This window comes from Equus przewalskii, chromosome 19, assembly GCF_037783145.1.
Source record: "Equus przewalskii isolate Varuska chromosome 19, EquPr2, whole genome shotgun sequence".
Classification (NCBI taxonomy): domain Eukaryota; kingdom Metazoa; phylum Chordata; class Mammalia; order Perissodactyla; family Equidae; genus Equus; species Equus przewalskii.
Genome location: NC_091849.1, coordinates 21,936,658 through 21,961,223, shown reverse-complemented (window position 1 = coordinate 21,961,223; position 24,566 = coordinate 21,936,658). Strand labels below are relative to the sequence as shown.

Below are 24,566 nucleotides of genomic sequence, written 5' to 3'. Positions count from 1 at the left end.
TGCCGTCACTACCATCTAGCAAGAATTTGAACTGGTGACCAATTTGGAGGCAGGGATATTTCCACGTGTTTAAATATCATTTATCCTGAGAAGTGCACATTACTGAAAAGAACAGGAGACCCCATTGGGACTTAATTAGAAAAGGCTGAACTGGGAAGTGACAGTTGCCATGCTGTTTTGGAGCTGTGCTCCAGCCCTTGTTTCTCTCTCCTGTAGTAACACAATTAATATCATGTATCTAGTTTTAATAGAGGCAGTAACTCTAGTAAGACACATTATTGCTTCTTGGCCCAAAGAGAAATGTTCATATATTTCTCTCCTTGCTGTTATCTGTCAAGCCGACTGGCTTCGTCTGTACCCTGAGACATTACACATTCAGGAAAGCAGTTGTTTCCCCCATATGTCTTGGGGGAAAGCGATCATTTTTCAGAAAGGCATGAGGTGCATGGAACATTTTCGTACTTGCTTCCTTTCTACATATATCAGGTGGTAGCCATTATAACATTCCCAGTACATACCACTGACGGGAGAACTGGAACTTCTATTACCTACAGTTTGTATTTATTTCATTGGGAGACAGAGTTATAAAGCTGCTTCCTGACATACAGCAACAGCTGCTAAGCATCTGTCCACCGTCTTACAAAAGAATTCAATGGGAGCAAGAAAAAATTAGTTAAGGACCGCCACTTGGAAACTGAACAGTCGTCTTGAAAGTAAATTGATGACAAAATTCTCAGTATCTTATCTTTAATTTATTTACCAACCGTAGAGAATGATGATTATATTACTTTTATTTTTAACCAACCGTTTTTATCACGCTTTGTTTTCTCCAGGCTACTTCCACATCCATTGTTCGTGATTCCAGCTCAATATGCTGCTAATTTATGAAGCCCATTTGGACCACAGCAACCTCTGTGCTAGGTGGTAAAGAATTTCTTTTCTTCCCCCCTGTGTTAATTACAGACTACTTACAATATGAGTGTTTCCTACATCTTTTTTTTGTTATTAATAGACAATTTTTCAGAGCATTTTTAAGTTTATAGAAAAACTGGGCTGAAAGACTTCCAATATTCTCTTTCATTGCCACCCTCCGCACGGTTTTTCCTGTTATCAACATCTAATGCGGCACATCATTACAATTGATGAGCCAATACTGATACATTATTGTTAACTAATGTTCATAATTTACAAAAGGGTTGACTCAGTATTGTACAATCTGTAGGTTTTGAAAAATGTATAACAGCATACATCCACCATTATAGTACCCTACAGAATAATTTCACCACCCTAAAAATCCCTTACGCTTCGCCTATTCATTCCTCTCCCCCTTTCTGAGAATCCCTGGCAACCACTCATCTTTTTACTGTCTCCATAGTTTTGCCTTTTCCAGAATGTCACATAGTTGGAATCATAAAGTATGTAAGCTTTCCGGTTGGCTTTTTTCACTTAGCAATATCCATTTAAGTTTGCTCCATTTTTTTCTGTGGCTTGATAGTTATATGTTTTTATCACTGAATAACCTTTCATTTTATGGATGTGCCACAGTTCATCCATTCACTAATTGAAACCTTCCAAATTCTGGCAATTATGAGTAAAGCTGCTATAAACATTTGTGCGCAGGTTTTTGTGTGGACATTGTTTTTTTTTAAAGATTTTATTTTTCCTTTTTCTCCCCAAAGGCCCCTGGTACATAGTTGTATATTTTTAGTTGTGGGTCCTTCTAGTTGTGGCATGTGGGATGCTGCCTTAACATGGCTTGATGAGTGGTGCTATGTCCGTGCCCAGGATCTGAACTGGTGAAACCCTGGGCCGCAGAATCAGAGCGTGCGGACTTAACTGCTTGGCCACGGGGCCGGCCCTTGTGTGGACATAAGTTTTAAATTCATTTGATTAAATATCACATAGCATGATTGCTGGATTGTATGGTACACATATGTTCAATTCCACAAAAAAATGCCAACTGTTTTCCAAAGTGGCTGTAGCATTTTGCACTCCCAGCAGCAATGAATGGGGGTTCCTGTTGCCCCACATTATTGCCTACATTCGCTACTGTCAACGTTTTGGATTTTGGCCATTCTAATAGGTATGTAGTGATATCTCACTGGCATTTTAATTTGCAAAACCCTGATGACGTATGATGTTGAGCATCTTGTAATACACTTATTTCCATCTGTATGTCTTTTTTGGTGAGGTATCTGTTCAGGTCCTTTGCCCACTTTTTAACAGGGTTGTTTGTTTTCTTATTATTGAGTTTTAAGAGTTCTTTGTATATTATGGATACGTTCCTTTATCTGTAGCATATTTTGGAATATTTTTCTCCTAGTCTGTGGCTTGTCTTTTGATTCTTTTAATGATATTACTTTTTCATTTAATTTATACAATACTGCTTACTCTAAGGATATTGTGAACTTAAAGACTTGTATTTATAATGTTGATTTTAACCTTTAAGTTCTAAGGAAGCATGGGTTTTGAATTTCTATAGATAGCATGTATAAATAAACCAGGAGTTCTGGACTCCAACTGTGCAAAAACTAGCTGATTTAATAATATCAGGAAATTGCTTTAATTTCCTTAGAATTACATGGAGGAAGGATCCAGAGAAAATTTAGACATAAGACTAAGGACTACAGGAGATTACTTCAAGGTCCCTTTAAGGATCATTTTAACACTAAGGCTCAGTGATAATCAAGGATTTATTCATTTGTTCAATAAATCAATAAATACTATTAATCAATTATTTATTAGGTACCAGGAACTGCTTTAGGCACCGGGTGCTAGAGATACAGAATGAACAAGAGAGACATGGTATTTGCTCAAATGAGCCTTGCATTCTATTTCTAGAAGAAGAGTGCAGATGGGTAGGGGTGGAATAAACAACACAATTGATAATTTAGTCACAATTTTCCTAAGAGTCTAGAAGAAGTGCAGAATGCAATGAGATTACACAGTAAGTAGAATAACTTATGAGATGACCTTTGAAGGATAAACAAACAGCTTGGTGAAACAGGAGAAAATAGTCATTCTAAAAAATGGAACAGGGGCCGGCCCTGTGGCTGAGTGGTTAAGTTCACATGCTCCACTTCAGTGGCATGGGGTTTGCTGGTTAGGATTCTTGGTGCAGACCTAAGACTGATCACCAGGCCACGCTGTGGTGGCGTCCCACATGGAAGAACTAGAATGACTTGCAACCATGATGTACAACTATGTACTGGGGCTTTGGGGAGAAAAAGAAAAGAAAAAAGAGGAAGATTTGCAACTTGTTAGCTGAAGGCCAATCTTAAAAAATAACAGTAATAATAATAAAAAAAAAATAGGCCTGACCCAGTGGCATAGCGGTTAAGTTCACACGTTCCACTTCTCAGCGGCCCGGGTTTCACCGGTTCGGATCCTGGGTGCGGACATGGCACCACTTGGCAAAAGCCATGCTGTGGTAGGTGTCACATGTATAAAGTAGAGGAAGATGGGCATGGATGTTAGCTCAGGGCCAGTGCTCCTCAGCAAAAAGAGGAGGATTGGCAGTAGTTAGCTCAAATCTTCCTCAAAAAAAAATAATAATAAAATAAAAGATGGAACAGCATAGGTGAAGGCCCTGAGCAAGAAAAAACATGAACTTTTCTAGAAACAGAAGAAGGATGAGTACAGTGGAACACAAAGTAAAACAAAGGAAGAGACGCAAAAGGAGGCTGTTGAAGTTATTGAAAGGATTTGTGTGTGTGTGTGTGTGTGTATCTGTGTATGTAGAGTCAGTGGGCAGAATCAATGAAAATAACTCCTGTTTGAAGATCTGTCAGGGCACATTGTTGAGAACGGATTTGGGTTTGTTGGAACAATGTTGATGTGGGGTTAGTAGTCAGGAGGCAATTGCTCTAATCCAGCCAAGAAATGATGGTTGCTTGAAGTTGTATGTGGGTCTGGAGATTAAAGAGAAGATATTTTTGGGTTTAAAGAGGATGTAAATTGTTGATTAATCATATTTTCTTGGGCCTAGTTAAGGAGAAGAAGATATTGAGGATATTCCTAGCTGGCTGCGTCATACAACTTGGTGAATGGTCGTGTTATTCATTGAGCTAGGGAATCATGAAGGAAGAGGAAATCTGACAAAGAAGATGATGAAGTTTGAATATGTTAATGTTGAAGTACCTGTGAAAAAAAAAATTGGAGACATCAAGTAGACGACTGCATATATAGGTCAAGAGTTAAGAGGAAATTCTAAGATGGAGATATAAATATTGAGAGTCATTAGTTGTAAACATATAGCTAATATAGAAGATTAGATCACTATTCATAAAACATCCACTTCCTCCCCTCCACCGTGAAAGGAATTACTTCCTGGTTCCTAGTCTTAGGGCTTGCCATGTGACTTGCTTTGGCCAATGGCATGTTAGCATATGCAACATAGTCAGAGGCTTGAAATGAGCTTATGCAATTGGGCTTGTCTTATTGCACTACAGCCTTTCACCAATCTTGGTGAGCTGTTGCTCCAAGGAGTATGAAAGATGTCAGCAGACCTGGAGCCAACTTGCAACTTGAAGACAAATCAAGTCCAGTCCAGTCCAGACTAGCTGGAGTCTGAGTGACCTACAGATGCGCTGGCAAGGTGTATGCCACTGATATTTCATTGCTATGTTTTATGCAGCAATAGCTATCGAAGACTTAACAATGAGCTGACTTAAGGAGACAGGAAAAAAGGAAGATGGGAAGAGAGACTAGGGTCAAATCTTGAGGAATGACAACATTTAAAAGTTGAGTAGAGGGCCATCATGGTGGCATAGTGGTTAAGTTTGCACATTCTGTTTTAGTGGCCAGGAGTTCACAGGTTTGGATCTTGGGCATGGACCTAGCACCACTCATCAAGCCGTGCTGTGGCAGCATCCCACATACAAAGTAGAGGAAGATTGGCATGGATGTTAGCTCAGGGACCATCATCCTCAAGCAAAAAGAGGAAGACTGGCAACAGATGTTAGCTCAGGGCTAATCGTCTTCACACAAACAAAAAAAAGTTGTGTAGAGGATAAGTGGCCAAAGAAGAAAGAGAAAGATCAAGAGCTCTTAATGACAAGAAAATCAAAGAGGTAGGGATTAGTCAACAGGGAAAAAAATCTACTACAAGCTCAGAAAAGATAATTTAGCAACATAAAAATTATTGATGATCTCAGCAAGAGCCCTTTCAGCCGTGAGAGAGGAAACTATATGGGTGTAAGCTGGAGAGTCAGTGTAAGATGAAAATATAGAAACAGCTAGTGCAGAGCAAGTAACACATTCACTTGCTGATTGAAAGCTTCTAGTGGAGAGAGAAGAAAAACAAGAGCACAGGAAAGAAAAAGCATAATTACTAGTACCAAATTTCTGAGAATTTTGTAGGGGATGGGAAATGGACCACAGTCTGAAAGATTGGTTATTGGATGGAGAAACTCTCCGTTGTTATAACAGGTGGGAAAAAGGTTTAGAGACAAGAAGTGGAGAAAATTCCAGCCAGTAGCTTCATTTTTTTCCTGAAAAATTCTGTATAAGCTTCATGTCATTTTCTGAGAGTGAAGAAGGAAGTAGGAAATTCCGAGTTTTCATGCTTGGGAAGACAGTGGTCTCCCATTTTCCATTTGCAAGAGGGTTAACCTTGTTTGCAATGAATGAGCAAAACCCCTTTGTTCTTGAGGGTTTTCACTTAAAGTTTTGAACCTTTTTGTTTTTCTAATTGTTTGTGTGTTTTTAAAATCAATGATAAGCACACTTTTATGAGTGAAAATATCTGCACTAAATCTAAGTGGGAAACTTTTGTTTTTCTCTTCCCTTCTCTGTCTTCTGTTATCAGTTATTTTGCATTGCAAATAAGCACATACTCAACCTTGAGTTGAAAACTTGGCTCTTCTTCCCCTTTCATTATGGAGTACACATTCCAAATTTCAAAATTTAAACTCACAGAATAGACATATGAAGCTTACATAGATTTGCAAAGGAAGAGTAAAAGGTGATAGAAGAGGAAGACGGAAATTTCAGGATAATACTCTGCTTCTATGCAGCACTGAGTTTTACCCTTGAAACTCTTCCAGAATTTTCTTTTTCATGGGCTTTATGGCCAATTGCCTCCAGATAGGCACACTTCTTTCCACAAATATCCTTTTAAATTTGACACCCGGACCATATGTTATGCTGTTTCACTCTGATTTGCAGGCAGAACTCTCCCCAATCTACATTTAATTATGTGGAGCATTTGGCTTGCTAAAGGCTTACAACTCTACCAGAACCCCCTGGAATCCATTATGTCTCCCAGATCAGAGGAATCATGGATGTTAACTAGGACTGCAATATACTGGGTAGTTACTCATAGTATATAAAGGTTTGTTCATAACCATTGTTTGGAGGTGATTTATGCCATTCTGACTCTAATTATTATGGGAGAACTTTGCTGCAGAAGAAAATATACCCTGCTCTGGCAAGCTTGGCACTCTTTCCTTTGAAAAGATGAAGGTCAAGGCAGCTTTCCCTGCTTGATTGACTATAAGGGATCTCATATGGGATTGGAGTGTGAAAGTCCCTTTGGGCTACAGCTATCGGCCTGAGGCACAGTTAGCATAGGTTACCTGGTTTCCTTGCCGCAAAATGTAGCCTGTTGCTTGATGCCGTAGTAGACACTGCTGCTCTGCCAAGATTCACTCTTGAGGGAGGAGGCATTCATTTCCCTAGTGGCTGGAGAATGGTGCCTGCTGACAGTTCACAGCTGTCTCCTATCCCAGGAATTGTCCTCAGCCAAAAGAAGCATTCTTGCCTCATATTGCACCCTCACTCAAGAGGCAGGCAGCATTCAACAACTGGTCCATGTAGGACTGAAATTCTGGGCCCCCTTGCCTCCATTAGGAACATCTCCATAGGACCGTCTCAGCTTCAGAGCTTTCTGTGAGATCATCTGAGGCCTCTGTGGCAACTGCTTCTAAGTGCAACATCTCTTTCTGGGCAATCCTACTTCCCTCTTTCTGTTACGGGTGTTTCTGAGAGCACACCCCAATAAACCATCTGAATGTAAATCTCTATCTCAGTGTTTGTTTCTCAATTTAAGACACTTAGTGCCAGGAGCGGTCCGAGGAAACAGACTCTAAAAGTGATTGTGGAGCTGTATCATCGGCCAGGCTGCTGACAACAGGGACTCTATTAGTTCAGGTAAATAGAATATTAATAATTCCTGAAAAGTAGTGGTGTATTATAAAAACTTTGACCAATGCTGACTGGTGAACTGGGATGGGATACCAGTGGAAGGGATGTATAAGCATGTGAAATATCCCAGGTATTTGAGAGGTTCCAGGGAGGTAGGAATTATAAGAGATGATGGAACTGGTGGCTATCAATGCACTGAAGAAGCAAGGATGAGGGAGATTAATCAATTTAAGGCAAAGAGTGATAGCTAGAGGACCTCCTTGGCAGTATATAAAAAGGTTCTCATCTTCTACAGAAAGAGGCAGAAAAAACTGAAGATCAGGTCCAGGATGCAATTAGAAGAATGTGTCATAGAGAAAATTGTATTTTAAATCCCAAGAGGTCTGCTTTGCCAAGGTTAGGGCCCTGACTGGGAGGGAGCAGCAACCTGAGACTTGGGATGGGAACAGATGAGTGAATGCACTCAGACTCCTGAATCTTTAGATACTTCTGAATCCCCTGGGCCTGCAGAAGTGGCCCATTTCCTCTTGTTCAAGACTAGTGCCTCTCCCTTTTTGCTTGAAGACAATGAAAAGACTTCTGCCTTTCAAGACAAGGCGTGCCTCCGTCAGCATCTGCCCACACAGTTCCTCTTGGCCACCAGACAATTAACTAGGGCTAAGTCAAATGTTCCCTGACTGGGAAAATGCTGATCTGCTAAGTGGTCCATACTCAGAAGGAAGTGCAAAATGGAGCTGGCATATACCAGGGCAAGCCAGAAGGATGCATATAGGATTGTATTCTGAGGGTATTTGATCAAAGTGAGCACTTTCCCTAGAGACAGGGGTCCCAGGGGACAGTGCTAACATGCTGCTAGAATGGATTTTAGAAGATTTGAGAAAGGATGATTTAAGGAAGTAAAATAAAAGCTCCAGGACCTCTGTGGCAGAGAGTAGAAGAAGGGATCAAAAGGCACACAATAGTGGGTGTTCTAGAAAGTACGTAATATGTAAGACCAGAAAACCAGCAGTTCACTGTGTTCCATGGAAGAGCTATGTTCCAAAACCACAAAAAATGAGCTTCTGAGAGAAACGTCAGCATCATCGAGAAGCCCAGTGGTGGCTGTTCATGGGGCTGGTATAATAGGAGATGCTGTTAAAGAAGTGGGCTTCCTGATAGCAATGGTGGATGACGGAATCCTGAAATAAGAGGCCAGGTGGCAGTGCTTAACTATTATCAGTACGGTGGACACAATTACCATAAAAGGCAGTGAGGCTGGAGTGGCAGCCGTGGATAACTGACCTGCGGAAAGCTATAGAGAAGGTTAATAGAAAAAGCCTTTCTGAGGGCAAAATAGATGGTCAGCCAGCAGGAGTATTGCTCAGCATATACAATCCAGAAACTAAAGAAAGGATGATCAGGAGACTGAAGGCAACCATTCCAATCAAAAGTCAAGATCCCTTGCCTTCTATAACTTAGCCAATTTTTAAATCCAGAGCCCATCAACTGAAAGAGAGGCCAAATTCCCAGGAGGAGGGGCTCTGCAAAATCTCAGCTTATAAACACAGTACCAATTTCTCCAGAGCTTCCTTAAGTTACCTATGGCCATATACTCAAGTAACAATACACAGCAGAAAGGGAAATACCTCAGTATTTTGAGAAATGGTGAATTATGGGTCAAGGGGGAGGGCTAGGTAATAAGTGGAATCCTGGCTCATGTTCAGGTCACAGGAGTTCACTGGGTTCACAAATACACCCAGTGTTTATTTTCCCAGCACACAAATTTATAATAGGCATGTTTATAGTTGGAGTTGGCAGAACCATTGTGTTGAATTTTTGGTCTGTGGAGTAAAAGCTGCCAAAGTGGGAAAGACTAAGCTAAAGCTCTAACACTATTCCCCTTTGCCCACCCAAGTCAAGTTAATAAATATAAAGCCACATCATGTATCAGAAGAGATTATTGTCACACTTAGTGACCTGAAGGATTTGAAGACTGTTGCCTCTACCATATCCACCTTTAACTCACTGCTCTGGCCCTTAGAAAAGTCTGAAAGATCTTAGAAGATCACAGTGGACTAACACCACTCCAACAATTGGCCCATTTACAGCCAGCCGGATATAGTGTATTTATCAGGTTTATATCACACTTGTCACAACCAAGAGGGAAAGATAATGCTTGATAGGCCTCTTCAAGTTATAGAGGCAGCATATTTTACACTTGTGGGTACTTCCCCAACCAATTTACCAAGTGGCACAGAAGGTTCCCAAGTCGAGTGGAGCCTAGAGTAGGAAAGGGCTCTGCAGCAGGAGCAAGCTATGATATATACAGCTTACCAGGTGGGCAATAAGATCTAGAAAACCCTATGGCATTGGAGACATCGGTGCTGGGAGGAGAAAACACATCATGTTGAGTTTCCGGGAAGGTCATTTAGGAAAACTACAATATGGACATTTAGATCCACGAAATCGCAGGATTAGATGGAACCATCAGCAATCCATCTAATATGGAAGATATTATGATCTCCTAGCACAGATAGCTCTAATTCAAGTTTGGGCGTGAGCAGGCAAAGTGGGTACAAGTAAGCTGCACGAGCAGGTAACACATACTCCCATGCCATCCCCTAATATTGCAGGGGCACCTCTCCATCAGCTAGTACCTATGAGCCATATGCCGGGTCCCTCATAACCGGATGATGGAGGAGAAGGCGGCCAAGGTGTGTCACAAATGGATTTACTTGGTATATAGGTCCAAGCCAAAAATAGACAGCTTCTGTGCTAAAGCTCCACTCAGAGGTGTCCCAGAAAGACAGTGGTGAAGAGAAAAGCTTTGAACAGTTTATATAGTCCTCCACTTTTTGTAAAAAGAGAAGTAGTATGTATGAGGGAAGCACATACATGGATTCATAGGCAATGGTAAATAGTTTCATCAGTTGGTCAGAAGCTTCAAAAGCGAAAGACTAGGGATAAGAATGTCTGAGGAAGAGACATGTGCATGAATCTATGGAAGAGGGGCAGGATGTGTGAAAATCTTTGTATCGTATGATAACACCCAACAGAGCTCCTCCACTGTGAAAGAGGCACTATGCGAGCAAGTAGACAAAGTGACTCAGCCAATTGATATTAGCCAAGCTTTCTCACTGGCTACGCAAATGCTGGCGCATGAGTGCATGAACAGAGTACTTCGGGCAACAGAGATCAAGGCTGTGCCTGAGCCCAATAGCATGGATTGCCACTCATTAAGGCTGATCTAGTTAATCCTATTGCTGAATGTTCCATATTTCAGTAACTTTGAGTCCCTAATATGGCATCATCTGTTGAGGAGGCCAATCAGCCACTTGGTGGCAAGTTGATTACACTAGACCCTTTCCATCTTGGAAGGGGAAGTGTTTCATCTTGACTGAAATTGACATATATTCTAAATACACATTTTTATTTACTACTCATAGGGTCTCAGCAGTACTATTCGAGGCCTTTACCCAGTGTTTATTTCATTAATATGGGATACAACATAACATTAAACTGGACTAAGGAACCCACTTTACAGAAAAGGAAGTGGAGCAGTGGGCACATGATCATGGGGTCCGCTGGTTCTATCATATGCCACACTAATTAGAAGCCACTAGCTTGATAGGGTGAAGTAACAGCTATTTGGACATGAAGTTGAGATAAGATGATGCCCTAAGGAAATGGAGTGCCATCTGCACCCAGTATACAAACTAAATCAACAAGCATTATATGGTGCTGTGTCCCCAGTAAGTAGATTATATGGGTCTAGGACCCAAGACTTGGAAGTAGGAGTGGCTTTGCCTTTCATCAGTCTCACTGAGCCACTTAGGTGATTTGTGCTTCCCTTCCTTGCAGCTGTGCTCCACGGGAAAGGTCCTGATTCCCAGAGAGGGAACTTCTACCAGAAACTGCATCAACAGTTCCATTAAACTCTGAGTTAGGCTGCCTCCTGTCACTCAGGGCCCTTATGCTGAGAGGCCAGCAGGTGAGAGAATGAACTACTACCCTGGCAGGAGTACTTGACCCCAATCATCAGGAAGAGATAGGGCAGCTGCTACACGCTGAGGGGCAGGAAAGACTAAGTTTGGCATCACTGTAATCTATGGGAGCATCTCAGCATATCCCCCATGACCAGTTTTGAAAGTAAATGGATACTGCAGCAGCCACACTGAGAAGGACGTAGTGATGAAAGTCATAGACCTGCCAGGGATGACATTCTGGGTCACCCTACAAGGCAAACAATCTTAGACCAGCAGAGGAGGAGAACGTAGAACGGGCGATAGAGGAGGGGGATAATGCATGCTAACTATAGCTGTGTGCTCACTGTAGCAGCAGGTACTTTGTTTAATTCTACTAAACTCCCTCTCATAAGAATCTCCAGGAAAGGGGACTAATGTAAATCCGGGAGGAGTGATTTCAAGCGGCACTGAACTTATGCAAGCAAGTTGGTCCAAGAGGCACAGGGATGGACTAAGTGAGCATTGCTGTCTGCCAATGAATGCACAACTGAGGAACAATTCCTTAGCTGCTGGGAGTGTTGTCTTCAGACTGTTCACATTTGAGTCCCTCTCAGGAATTGCCTTAGGTCCAAAGAGAGCAGCCTTGTCCCTCCCAGGAATACTTTACATCCAATGACTGATCAATCAAAGTGTCGGAAGTCCCTACTCCCTCAATTCAGACCATCTTTAAAGGGCTATCCAGAGTTTAATGTTCCCTGTGGGATCAGACGAGGATTCTGATTCAACTGCATCATAGTTATCTTTTCCTTCTTCCTAATCCTTCTTTCCTCACTCCCTTATAGCTGTTATTCCTGACTGCATCCCCCAGTAAGCCTGTTATCCGATCCCCAAGTCTATTTCCTGAGGAAACCAACTACAAACAAATTCCAGTTCTTCATTAGTCACTGATAATTTATTTTCTCTGGTTGTCCTTTTTTTTTTTTTTTTTTTTTGAGGAAGATTAGCCCTGAGCTAACTACTGTCAATCCTCCTCGTTTTGCTGAGGAAGACTGGCCCTGAGTTAACATCCATGCCCATCTTCCCCTACCTTATATGTGGGACGCCTACCACAGCATGGCTTGCCCAGCGGTGCCATGTCCGCACTCAGGATCTGAACTGGTGAACCCCCGGCCGCCAGAGCAGAACATGTGCACTTTACCACTGCCCCATCGGGCAGGCCCTTCTGGTTGTCCCTTTTTATCTTGCAGTTTATACTGTGGTTTTCTTGCAACAATAGTCTATTCTAGATGGGTAAAGGCACAGTTGTTTTTTTTCAGCAAATAGTTTTAATATTAATTTCTATTGTTTTGAAATAGGGATTCCTAGACATAGTCCTCATTAGTTGGTTAAGTCATCCTGAAAATCTACACCTAAAATTTGGTACGATTGGTGGTAGGGGTGATATGGAAGGAGAGGAGTTGAGCAAAGTAGGAACTTAATCCTACTGGAGATGGAGACAAAAAATCAATAAAACCCCAACCGTAAATCTATGAAAAAAACCCTAATCTCTTTCTCAGCAATGTCCTTTTTTACCCAGTCTCACATTGCCAAAATGCTAGTAGAAATATTAAAATTCTTCTTGAGGTTGTTTACTACAGTGAAGAAAATACTGATTAGCTCACTGCTAATCAAGGGTGAGCTATAAAATTATATATTAATAAGGCACAAAATAAATACCGCTTCCCTTGTCATCAATTACCATTCGAGTTAATCTAATTCTGATTTTCATTTTCATACCTAAATAGCTTGCCTCAAAACTAACAAACCCTGAAAAGTTGCTAAATACACTAAGAGTGTATCTTTTCTACCTTACTTTGTCTTTCCTAGGGAGTTCAATATTCAGCATCTCTTTCTCCTCTTTTGATGACCAGAAAAGGAAAACCCCGGATAATCTGGAGGCAATGTCGTGCTTTTTCTCCCCCTTTCTTTGTTCTGTCAAGTGGTGGTCCCTCAGATGACCTCATTATCCTATCTCTATACTGCTATCTGAGGGCCTAAATTGCTACTTTTATGTAGTTCTTTGTGTTCAAACTCAGTTTTCTTTTCCATTTCTTATACCTCTCACTACTCTTCTTTCATTAAGAGCTAATTAATGTTCTTCCCATTATGAATGTGAGGGTTTTTTTTAAACATCTTACATCTATGTTAATTCTCTTCTTAAATAGGCTAAAGCTTTTTCTTCTTTAAACTTATATCTTTACTGTGTTTTTGTTCCATGGATTTCTAAAATGAGATTTTCAGATTTGTCCTTTCCAGTTGTAGTAGAAAACCTATGTGCGGAATGAAGTAATGACAGATGGGACAGGGCCAGGCTGCAGTAAATGTCTGTGATATGAAGAGCCTTTCAGTGAGTTGACCTTTGGCTCATGGGCATAAGGGCCACCTCTCCATTGTTCCATGTTTTAGTAATGGCAGCTTACTTTATTTATGAAGGCAGGCTGTTGGTTTGACGTAAATAGCTCCTGTTCTGTGCTCTATGTTGCCCTACTCATAAACTCAATAGTTAGAAATTCAGAGGAAAAAAATAGCACAGTGTCCCTGACCAGCTACAAGGAATATAATTTATTCTAACCAGAATTGACTTTATTTTGTATAATTCTTCCATTTCTCTGCCCCCATTATCCTTATTCTTTGGGGTGGTATTAATTAAGAGCCATTGATTTTCACTTAATGTCAATCCACTCATTATTTCAATTACCCTACAAATCCCACTCTTTCTTATTTAGCAATAGCATTCATTACAGATGCTACTTCTTTCTCTTACCAAATCTTTCTTCTTCTTTCAGAAGAGTCTGTCCTTGACCCACTAGCTTCCTTCCCTTTCTCCACATCTTTTAGTGGCCTCTTTTGGCTGAATGCTTTAGTGACAATGACTACATTGACAACTCTGAAACCTCTCTGTCCACCTTTAACCTCTGTCCCAATATATATCTTCTCTGTCAATCAGAGTTCCCCCATAGGCATTCAAATGCATAGTCAATCTATTTAAGAATGAAAGAATCTTTCATTTTGTCCCTCTTCCATCCCATCATTTAGAATCACCTTAGGCATCACTCTTCTAAAGCCTGAATATGCATTTTGATGCATGTCAAGATCAAGATGTATCTTTAAAGACAGACAGGGCCATGGTCAGAGGCCTTTCGCTGAGAGGCATTGCAGCTCACAGATGTCAAATTGTGGGAGAAAGGCTGGATACAGGACAAGGCCTGGGAAGTGACACAGGAATGAAGTTTTCTTGTGTCTGCAAGTCCAGAATCTCTATTTATCAGCTTACCCAGGAATGATTAAACTTTGGAGGACAAATTCAGGCCAAGCAAAATCACAAAAAAAACTGATTTGGAAACCAGAACGTGAGAGTTTCAAAACCAAAATGTGAGAGTATGCATTGAAAGAGGAGGACAGGTCTCAGAAGATGAGCCAAATCAGTCATTTCTTCTGGTCAAGAAGAAACTTACATGGATTCAATAGAAAACATTAGAGCTCTGAAGGTTGCTTGACTGAATGAGGACCAGAGAAGTATCACTTGGTGCCCGGTTCCCTCCAGGGAAGACTTCAGGCTCTGCCTAGTAAACTAGAGTCAAGTATGAACCTGGGCCTCAAGATCCAAGTTCCTTTCTTGTAATAAGTCAGTCATTTCTTCAGATGGTCATTTGTGTTGATATTTACTAATTTCAATTTCAGAGTAATATTTCCTTCACCTTGGTCCTTCCCCACAAAATGAAGGATAACACATTGTAGTCTCCCCACACTAATCATGGGAGTTTTCTTTCATTCTGGCGAAAAAGACCTTTTAGATGATCCATGTTTCACTGAGCTAGAGACTCATATCTCACAAGTACCGGCAACTAGTCATTAATCTCTCCTATCAAGAGCTCTTGAAATGAGATCCTTGATACTTAGGTTTTTGATGACTATGGGGACCAAGATCATTTTAGGTGTAACTGATACCATCCATGAGGATATAATCCTTTCAGAACAGCAGTCATAAGCAGAAAAGTAATATTAGCCCATATTAAACAGAGTTGAATCTAAAACTTAAAAAAAATTCGATCCGTTCCATATAAAGGAAAAGATTAATCTGGTTTAGTAAAACGCATAATTTAAAAGGAATACTAATCTTTTAATTATCACATTGTGTGTGCATCTTTGAGAATTAGTTTTTATTTATTTTCTTTAAACAGTGCACATACCTTAAGAGGCAGCATAGCATATGGTTAAGAATATGGTCTCTGCAGCCAGAATGTCTGTAACTTAATTTCCCTATGCCTCAGTTCCATCATCTGTAAAAATGGGGTTTATAATAGTATCTTCCTTATGGAGTCAGTGGAAGCTTAAATAATTTAATATATTCAGCACTAAAACAATGCCTGATACAGAGATAGAACTATCTGTTGGTTATTTTTTATAAAAATGGATGAACATAAACATTTATGTGCTTTTTAAAGAGTAGTTTTTTAGGAGGCGGCAGGCCTGGTTCTCTCCTTCCTCTATCTTTCCTCTTGTCCTCAAATCAATGCCACTGTCCTCAATTTCATTCATACCTCAGGAAACCGATGCTTCAGTGTTCATATCTAACGTGTTTATCTGTATTTTTCTCTGGACATATAATTCTATAAAGAACATGCATATGCATTTGGAATAGTTGGTAATTGTTTCATTTTACAGAAGTGATGTCATCACATGCAAGCTTTTCTACATCTTTCTTCTCTCATTCAGCAATCCCTTCATGTGCCCCAGGATACCATGAATTCATGGTTGTACCATGATGTGGGCATATGATCAGTTATGAAATCATTTGTCCTTTGATGGACATTTATTTCCAGTTTCTAAACCATTATAAATCAAGCTGCAATAAATACCCTTTTGTGTAAATATCTTATATATTGACACTTTTATTTCCATAGCAGAGATTCCCACATTGAAACCACCGGTTTGAGGGTATATGTATTTTAATTTTAATGGATGCTGTCAGATTGCTTTCCATTAGTGTAACACTACGCATTTTCCCCCATAATTCAAGAAAACCTTCCTTTCCTGACATCCCCAGTAGCAAGAGGTACTACTCTTCCTAATTGTTTCCAGTCTTATCCACAGAGAAGCGGCATTCAAAGAGGGTGAGAGGACTTCACAGAGTGAATCTGTCCATGTTGCACATAAGGAACAAAAATAGAAATGAAACAAGGAGAGGAAAATAAGCCAGAGACTAGCAGAAGTGCAATGAAATTGAGAATGAGGTGCTACTTTCCAGGAGCAGGCTGAAAAATAGAAACAAAATTCAAACAGAAATATGGCAGATTCACTTTAGTGTGTTCATTCCTTTAATTATTCATCTAGAGCTATCTATTTAACATCTACTAAAGCTCAGATATTAGTGATACAAAAGTTTACAACCATGAGTGAGATAGACAAGCTCCACGCACCCAAGAAACTTGCAGAGTGGTTGGAGATTCAAATGTGTACAGGCAGCCAAGGTCAAAGGGATCCAATCTGGGGAAATAGTTAGTGGACATGGACTCAGTGTAACAATCAGTTTCATGCTGTGTACAATTGTCAAATCCACTAAAATGAAAGAGCCGGAAGAGAAATAGAACCCAGTTTCACAGCAAACAGGGGCCAATAGGAACAAAGCAGGAAGAAGGGTCCAAGTGACTAGGATACAAGATAGGGCTTACTATTGGACATCGTGTTTATGGGATGGGGCAGAGAAAACACCGAGAACCCTAAAGATGTGAACTGGAGGAGTCAATTAGATGGGTCTTCACTACAGGGTTACTTAATTAGAAATGGGAAAATTGCTGCTTGTATGGTTTTGTTCAAGTACCTGATACTTGTTCTTTTGGGTATAACACAAACTAGAACTATTTCCAAATTCCAGGGAATTATGGGAAAAATAGTTTTGATATACTGATTAGCTGGATTCTACTACTTTCCCAGGAAAACAGTTAAATGGCCTGGAGATAATTGAATACTCATTTCGAAGAGATGGAGTGTGAGAAGGCTAATTCAATTATGGCAGTTCTACAGTGCAATGCCATGAGGCCAGAGGAGGATGTCATCGTAACTATTTTCAGGTGCTCATCAGAGATCCAGGAAATTATAGTGGGAAAAGCTTGTGGGTTTGGCAATTATACACAGTATGCAACTGCACAAGAATGGTGAGCTTGGAAAACAGTTTTATCAGAATCCTATGGGCAGAAGGCAGATTTTAGGGGGACTTAGGAGTAATTGATCTATAGGAAAGAGGAGACCAAAAATGTAGACTACACTGCTTCAAGTTCTTGTAGTTATAGGAAGAAAAGTGATAAAATAGCAGAAAGGAGAAATAATTTGAGGGAAAAGATATGTATTTTTCTTGAAAGAAAAGGAAAGCCTAAGCATATCAACAGATAGATAGAAAAGAGATAATGAATATTGACAAAGTTGAATATCAAAAGGAGATAGAGCAGATCTGAAGGAAGCTGACAGTAGAAAGTTTGGATCGTGGGCAAAGATAGAGGCTTAGTTGGAAAAGGCCAGAAGAGGACTTGGTGACTTCTGTTCCTAGAATTCTAGGTAAAGAGAATGTTTGAAAATATACATGCGTACACACGGAAATTCCAAAAGCAATATCGTTGAAAAAATTTGTTTTTGAAAAATAGTTTGCATGTATGTAGGAAATATCTAGAGGGATGCACACTAAAGTGTTAATAGTGGTTACATTTGCAGACTGTTTCATTCAGTAAATGTTTAATAGCTTCTCTTGTCAGGTGCTGTCTAGTCCAGAACTGGGAATATACTTGTAAACAAGTCCTGGCCTTTGTAGAATTCATATTCTAGGAAGGAGGCAAGTAACAAACAAGTATAAAATACAGTATCTGTAATGAGTGCTATTAGCAAAACAGTAAGCAAGGTAAGAGAATAGGGAGTGAAAGGGTTGCTATTTAGATAAGCAGGACTCTGAGCAGGAAATGCAGTGAGAGGAGAAGCAGATGTCTGCTGGAAGAACCTCCAGGCAAGGGGCTTGCAAGGGCAAAGACTGTGGGCCAGGAAAGGAGGGTGAGCTCAAGGAAATGCAAGGAGGTGAGCGGGCCTGGAGTAAGGTGAGAAAGGAGAGAGTGGGAAGGGGCTGTTTATATAAAAATTGGTTGGTAATAAGAAGAGCTTGAGAGTCCATTTCAAGGCAATGGGAGTGTTTTGAACTTGAAAGTGGCATGATCTGACTTAGATTTGAACAGGATCACTGGCTGCCATGTGAAGAATAGAAAGTCCAGGCGATGATAGGAGGTAGGAAGACAGGTAGGAAGCTGTGGCGGCAGTCATGGCAGAGACGGTGGTGCTAGTGATAGATGGGTTAAAATGAGATTGAATTCAGCATGACTAAGGTTTGCTGATTGGGGATTTGACTTTTCTGTATGGTTAGATTATTTCCTTTGCAATAGGAATGGATTATTTCCATAATGTAGGTCAAAAAACCTAAGCCATTGCATTGCTAAATACCAAGTTGACCAGCAAAGTCAGGTTAATAACATATTAAAATAACAGCCCCAACTACAACAGCAAAAACACGTAAGTCAAAACAGAATTCTAATAATGAAAGGATAGGCCTTTGCCTATACAGCTCTCTTCAGTGAGGTTAAAATTGAAAGTTAGGTCAATTCAAATTCTAGGACTGGGGAATGGGTCTCAGAGTACTAAGCTCTTTTCCCCCTAATTCTTTCAAAGTGTTACATTGAAATTACGGCTGAGTTTTCCAAAGAACCTGCAACAAGGCCCATGGATTCTTAATTAAATCAAGTGGTTAGCTATAAAGTTATCTTTATGCAAACAATTGTAGACTTTGTTTTTGTATGCAAATCATTTGGGTTGTTTTTGAACTTTGGAGTCATTAAAATCAACACCTGGATACATGCACCCCTGTGTTCATTGCAGCGTTGTTCACAATAGCCAAGACTTGGAGGCAACCTAGGTGCCAATAAGAGACAAATGGATAAAGAAGATGTGGTATATATACACAATGGACTACTACTCAGCCATAGGAAATGAGGAAATCTGGCCATTTTTGACAACACAGATGGACCTTGAGGCTATTACGCTAAGTGAAATAAGTCAGAGGGAGAAAGTCAAATACCATATGGTCTCACTCATAAGTAGAAGATAAAAACAACAACAAACAATCACGCAGAGACAGAGATTGGATTGGTGGTTACCAGAGGGGAAGGGGGGAGGGAGGAGGGCAAAGGGGTGATTAGGCTCATGTGTGTGGTGATGGATTGCAACTAGCCTTTGGGTGGTGAACATGATGTAATCTACACAGGAATCAAAATATAATGATGTACACTTGAAAAAAAATTCATTAATTAAAAAAAAATCAACATCTAGGTTGCCCTTGCTAGTGAGTTTTCTGGGGTCTAAGTATACATTCAGTTTTCCAAATATTTTGAGATCAAGGAGAGAAAAAGAATATTAAAAATATTAAATGTCTAATGTTATGACATTAATAAAAAACTAACATTAAAAAAAAAGGCTTATGCCATCAACAAAACAATTACAAAACTGTCTGCTGACCAGAAAAAAAAAAAAAAAAAGTAAAACTAGCTTACTTTTTTGTCCTGACTTAAACTTTCCATTTGAAGACTGCTAACGGGTTGATTTTCTCCCTGCTTGTGAGATGAGACGAGGGAGCGTTCTAGCCTTGACAGGCCAACTGCTGCTTAAATTACAGTGTGACCTTTGGCTTGCTGGTGGAACAACATTTCCCTGACATGGCTTTGTCAAACTGTCCTTTCCCTTTCTGCAAACCTCAAGATAGGACACAACGTGCCAGCAAACTCTTCCAAAAATCTTGCAGAGAAAAAGCTGGCAACTTTTCTAGTAATTTGTGGTTGTGAAAGATGAAGAGTAGACATTTCAAGGGAGGAAAGCGTCCTAGGGCATCATGTTGTGTAGATATTCACTTCTGAAATGGAAATCTCTTTCCTGAGGCGGGTGTGGATTTAGTTCAATGACTTGATCTCTGAAATTAGTAATTTAAAGTGGAATAATTTAGATGCCTTTCACAATTCTGTTTATAGATTGAAAAATGGGACTATCCCTATCAGCCATCCTGTCTGCAGAGATCCATGCTATTATTTTCTTCTTTGAATCTGCTCCCAAATAGGAATGCTAATCCTACAGCTAAGCCTTAAAGCTGACTTTCAAAATATGTCTTTCCCAGTGCCAGCCCACTTATTCCCCTAACTTGAAGAGAAAAATTTTATTTTTGTGGTTAGAGCTTCTTTTTGGGCTTTCCAATGCATTTCTTAGAGTCTGAACCCACATTTATTTTTAAACAGAAGGGACTAAGCCACCTTACATGTCCGAGACGGGCATGGCTAACACTCCACCCTCTTAAAACGAGGATATTTTAATTCTGGGTTTGTTTCTTTTTTGCCAATATCTTCCTTTCCTCTCCTTTCTTTCTTTTCCTAGACTCTGTCCTGACAATTAACATTTACTTAATGCTCTTATGAGACACATACTATGTCTTTATTTGCACTATCTCATTTAAACTATGCAATGACTTAAGGGCAACTGACAGAGGTATAATTTTCCTCAATTTATCTATGAAGAAACCGAAGAGAGAGCTGATGAGTTAGCAAAGCAGGAATTTAAACCCAACCTGTTCCTAATGTTGCTCTTTCATTACTTGACACAACCACTTAGACTCAGCAAATTTTTTTTCCAGAGTTAATTTTGTTAGGTTATTTTCAGAGGTATTCTCCCAATCTCTAGATGAGGTCTCTTCTTGTCACATATAAGATAAGTAGTTTGAGCAGTGACAATATCAGTATGTTCCTCTATTTGTTTCGTTTAACATATGAAACTTCTGTTGTGTCCTTTATGCCGCTGTACTTTAAAGCTAAACTTGAAATTGCAGTTAAATCTCTGACCGAATAAGCATCAAAAAATAATAATTCTGACTCTCCAAACCACCAAACCTCACCTCTAATCTTATTTCCCTTCCGTGTAAACTTTCTTACATTTGGTTTGAGAAAAGAAAAAATGAAGCAGTCTGGTAATGAGATCTATACAACAAAGTCGAATCTTTGACGTGGCACCTATTATAACAGTAGAGTCAGAAGTGCACATGCATACACAGGCACATATGCACACATGTACACACACATACACACGCACAGATGTGTGTCTTTTTCTTGTTATTTAATTTGAGAGACAGTGAAGAGCAAAGGCCGTGTTTAATGAGCTGCTGTGGATATTGTTCCAGTCTCCTTTACCAGGTGATCATTCTTAAGGAGAAGGGATGTGACAGCTTTGCATTCTGCATACCTCACTTGTGGGAAGGTGGCACACGCTCTGAAAGAAGAGTCCAAGAACATATTTTGGTTTTGTTTATTGTTATTCCAAGGGGGGATATACCTCATGCTTTTCTTGGTACATGTGTGGTACTTGAAATTATTGAGCATATGAATAAGTAAATAGACAATTTCAGGGACTGTTTAATTCATTTTAGTGGCTTTTTGTAGTGCAATCTGGAACTTTCAGTTAGCACACAGATGAATAATGGTTGAATTTTATTTAATTAATAAATTTGTTTATTTTGGTAAGGAAGATTGGCCCTGAGCTAACATCTGTTACTCATCTTCCTCTTTTTTTTCCTCCCCTAAAGCCTCAGCACATAGCTGCATATCCTAGTTGTAAGTCCTTCTAGTCTGTTTACACGGGATGCCCCCACAGCATGGCTTGATGGGCAGTGTGTAGGTCTGTGACTAGGATCCGACCCAGTGAACCCTGGGCCACCAAAGTGGAGTGCACGAACTTACCCACTACACCACTGGGCCAGCCCCTGAGTTTTATTTTTAATCAAAAAAGTACTCTGAATTATTCTATAAGCTCAGTATTTATATTCAGATAAACAAAAATGTCATCAGAGACACACAATAATAATGTGCACAATCTAAATATGAATTAACGAAGTATGTCAAGACTTTAGTTTCAGACAATTTGAAATATATGTCCCATATGACTGTGATATTTAGTAAACTTTAGTGTAATTCTAAATGACCCAATATGAAACTTCTTTCTGGACTATAGGTTAACAGAAATAATCACAAATGTTGGTCAGCTGTACATATGTAGCTTCTTATGCGATCAGAAAGTTTGCAGCCTCAATGATTTGGTTAAGCGATAGTTAACTCACATTTAAAATGATATGCTGCTCTACAACACTTAGTAAGAACAGACTCTCAACTTTATGGTGACCTGGTTTAACACGGCTTTCCCATTCTAGCTAGAGATATAAGAAATCTCTTTCTTTTCTGGTATAATACATTTGTTTCCTTTCGGACAAAACCATTACTCTATGAATTTCAAATCATATTAGTTCCTAGATTCAACTTTCCATATTTAGACTTCAATCTAATCTTCCAAGATTGTGGGAAGTCTGCCTATTCTCCTTTTCATTAGGTAAGAGGCATTATTTTTACATTTTGAATAAATGAATGTATATGTAAGCTGGTTTGGGGACTTTTCAAAGAAATCCTAATTTCACAAAGAAGATTTAATTTGGGCTGGCATTTGCCTGATGTTCTAGTCTATCAATCATACGCCATTAATGAAATGTTATTTTTTTTTTATTCAACATATATTACAGGGAATACTACTATGTTCCAGGATCTGTCCTAGATAACAGGAGAACAAAATGGGGACAACACATGGTGCCAGCCTTCCAGGAGCACATTATATAAATGGAAGGGAAACATGTAGGGTTCTGATTCCAGGTAAGATGGAATAAGCACCCCTTTTCCTATCTTATCCACTGTTTGCAACTAGAAGACATGGACTAAATGCATGGAACAGCTTTTTGAGGGCTGTGTAAAGTAAACAGCAGCAGGCAGATTGAGAAGAACACCAGAATTTGAAGGGCAACCAAATCGGTGGGTGTACCAATTTTTCTCCCTCTGGTGTCCCTGGCCTAAAGGTAAAGCGACTGGAAAGCTAGAAGTTAACACTGGTACAAACAGACAGAGCTCCAGGAGAAGCCCTCTTGCTGTGACTTAAGAAATGTGAGAGGAGATTTCTCTCACAAAGAGTGAAGAAATCCACTTCTTTATTTCTTTTCTCCGTTACCTGTGTCAGCAATGGCATTGATAGTTAGAGGAAACTCAAGAACCAAAACTCTGAGGAAGGAGAACCTTCCTCTTTGTTGGGTAGAGCTGTGGCTTTAAGAGGATGACCTGAGGTTGTCACTGGTTGCATTTGTTCCTCACTAGGCTCTCCATGCTAGAGATAAAAGGAGATATTACATAACAATTAAAGAGTCAATTCTCTAAGAAGAGGTAGCAATCCTACTTGTGTCTGCACCTAAGAAACCTTCCAAATGCCTGAGGCAAAAACCGACAAAACTGAAAACAGAAATAGACAAATCCACAATTACAGTTGCAGACTTCAACACTCCTTTCTCAATAATAGAACCAATAAACAGAAAATCAGCAAGAATACAGAACCGAACAATACCATCAACCTATTGGATCTAACTGACATTTATAGACACTACTCACAAATATCAGAATACACAGTTTTAAGTGCATGTGTGGAGCACACACCAACATAGACCCATCTCAGGTCACTAAATAACACTTAAGAAATGTAAAGGAAATTTAAATCATACCAACTATGTTCTAATGCTCTATCAGAATTAAACTAGAAAGCAGTAAGAAAAAAGTAACAGGGGAATCTGCAAACACATGAAAATTAAGTAATAAACTTCTGAATAATCCAAGGGTGAAAGAAGAAGTCTCAAGGGAAATTATAAAATATTGTAAACTGAATTAAAATGAAAATACTAAAATTTGTGGGATGCATCTAAAGCAGTGCTGAAAGGGAAATTTGGAACATTAAATGCTTATATCACAAACAAAGAGAGGTCTTAAATCAGCATGCTAAGTTTCTAATTTAAGAAAATAGAACCAGAAGAGCAAATTAAACACAGAAAGATGTTTCATAGATACAGACAAGCTGATTTTAAAATTTATAAGGAAAGGCAAACAATTTTGAAAAAGAGGAATATAGTTGGCGGAATTATACCACTGAATTTTAGCACTTACTACAAAGCTGTGACAGTCAAGACAGGGAGGTATTGCTGAAGGGATAGACACAGATTAATGGTACAGAATAGTCCAGAAATAAACCTGCACAAATATGGCTATTGATTTTTGACAAAAGTGCAAAAGAATTTCAATGAATAAAGCACAGTCATTTTAACAAATGATGTTTGAACAATTAGACATCTATATCCAAAAATTACCTTGACTTAACCTCATACTTTATTAAAAAAATTAAAATGACTCATATCTAAATGTAAAAGGTAATACTATAATGCTTCTAGATAAAAACATAAAAGAAAACCTTTGTGACCTGGGGTAAGGCACCAAAAGAATGATCCATAAAAAAACATGATAA

The 24,566-nt window shown here is 39.5% G+C and overlaps 1 long non-coding RNA gene across 2 annotated transcripts in view; it reads left to right on the top strand.

The window, feature by feature from the left end:
• The window catches only part of LOC103546697 (uncharacterized), a 113,811-nt gene that overhangs the window by 45,548 nt on the left and 43,697 nt on the right, over positions 1 to 24,566 (top strand). For both annotated transcript variants that reach the window (XR_011529649.1, XR_543736.2), the window contains 2 exons: positions 834 to 921; positions 22,759 to 22,885. This is a non-coding gene — a long non-coding RNA (uncharacterized lncRNA). The remainder of the gene's footprint in view (positions 1 to 833; positions 922 to 22,758; positions 22,886 to 24,566) is intronic.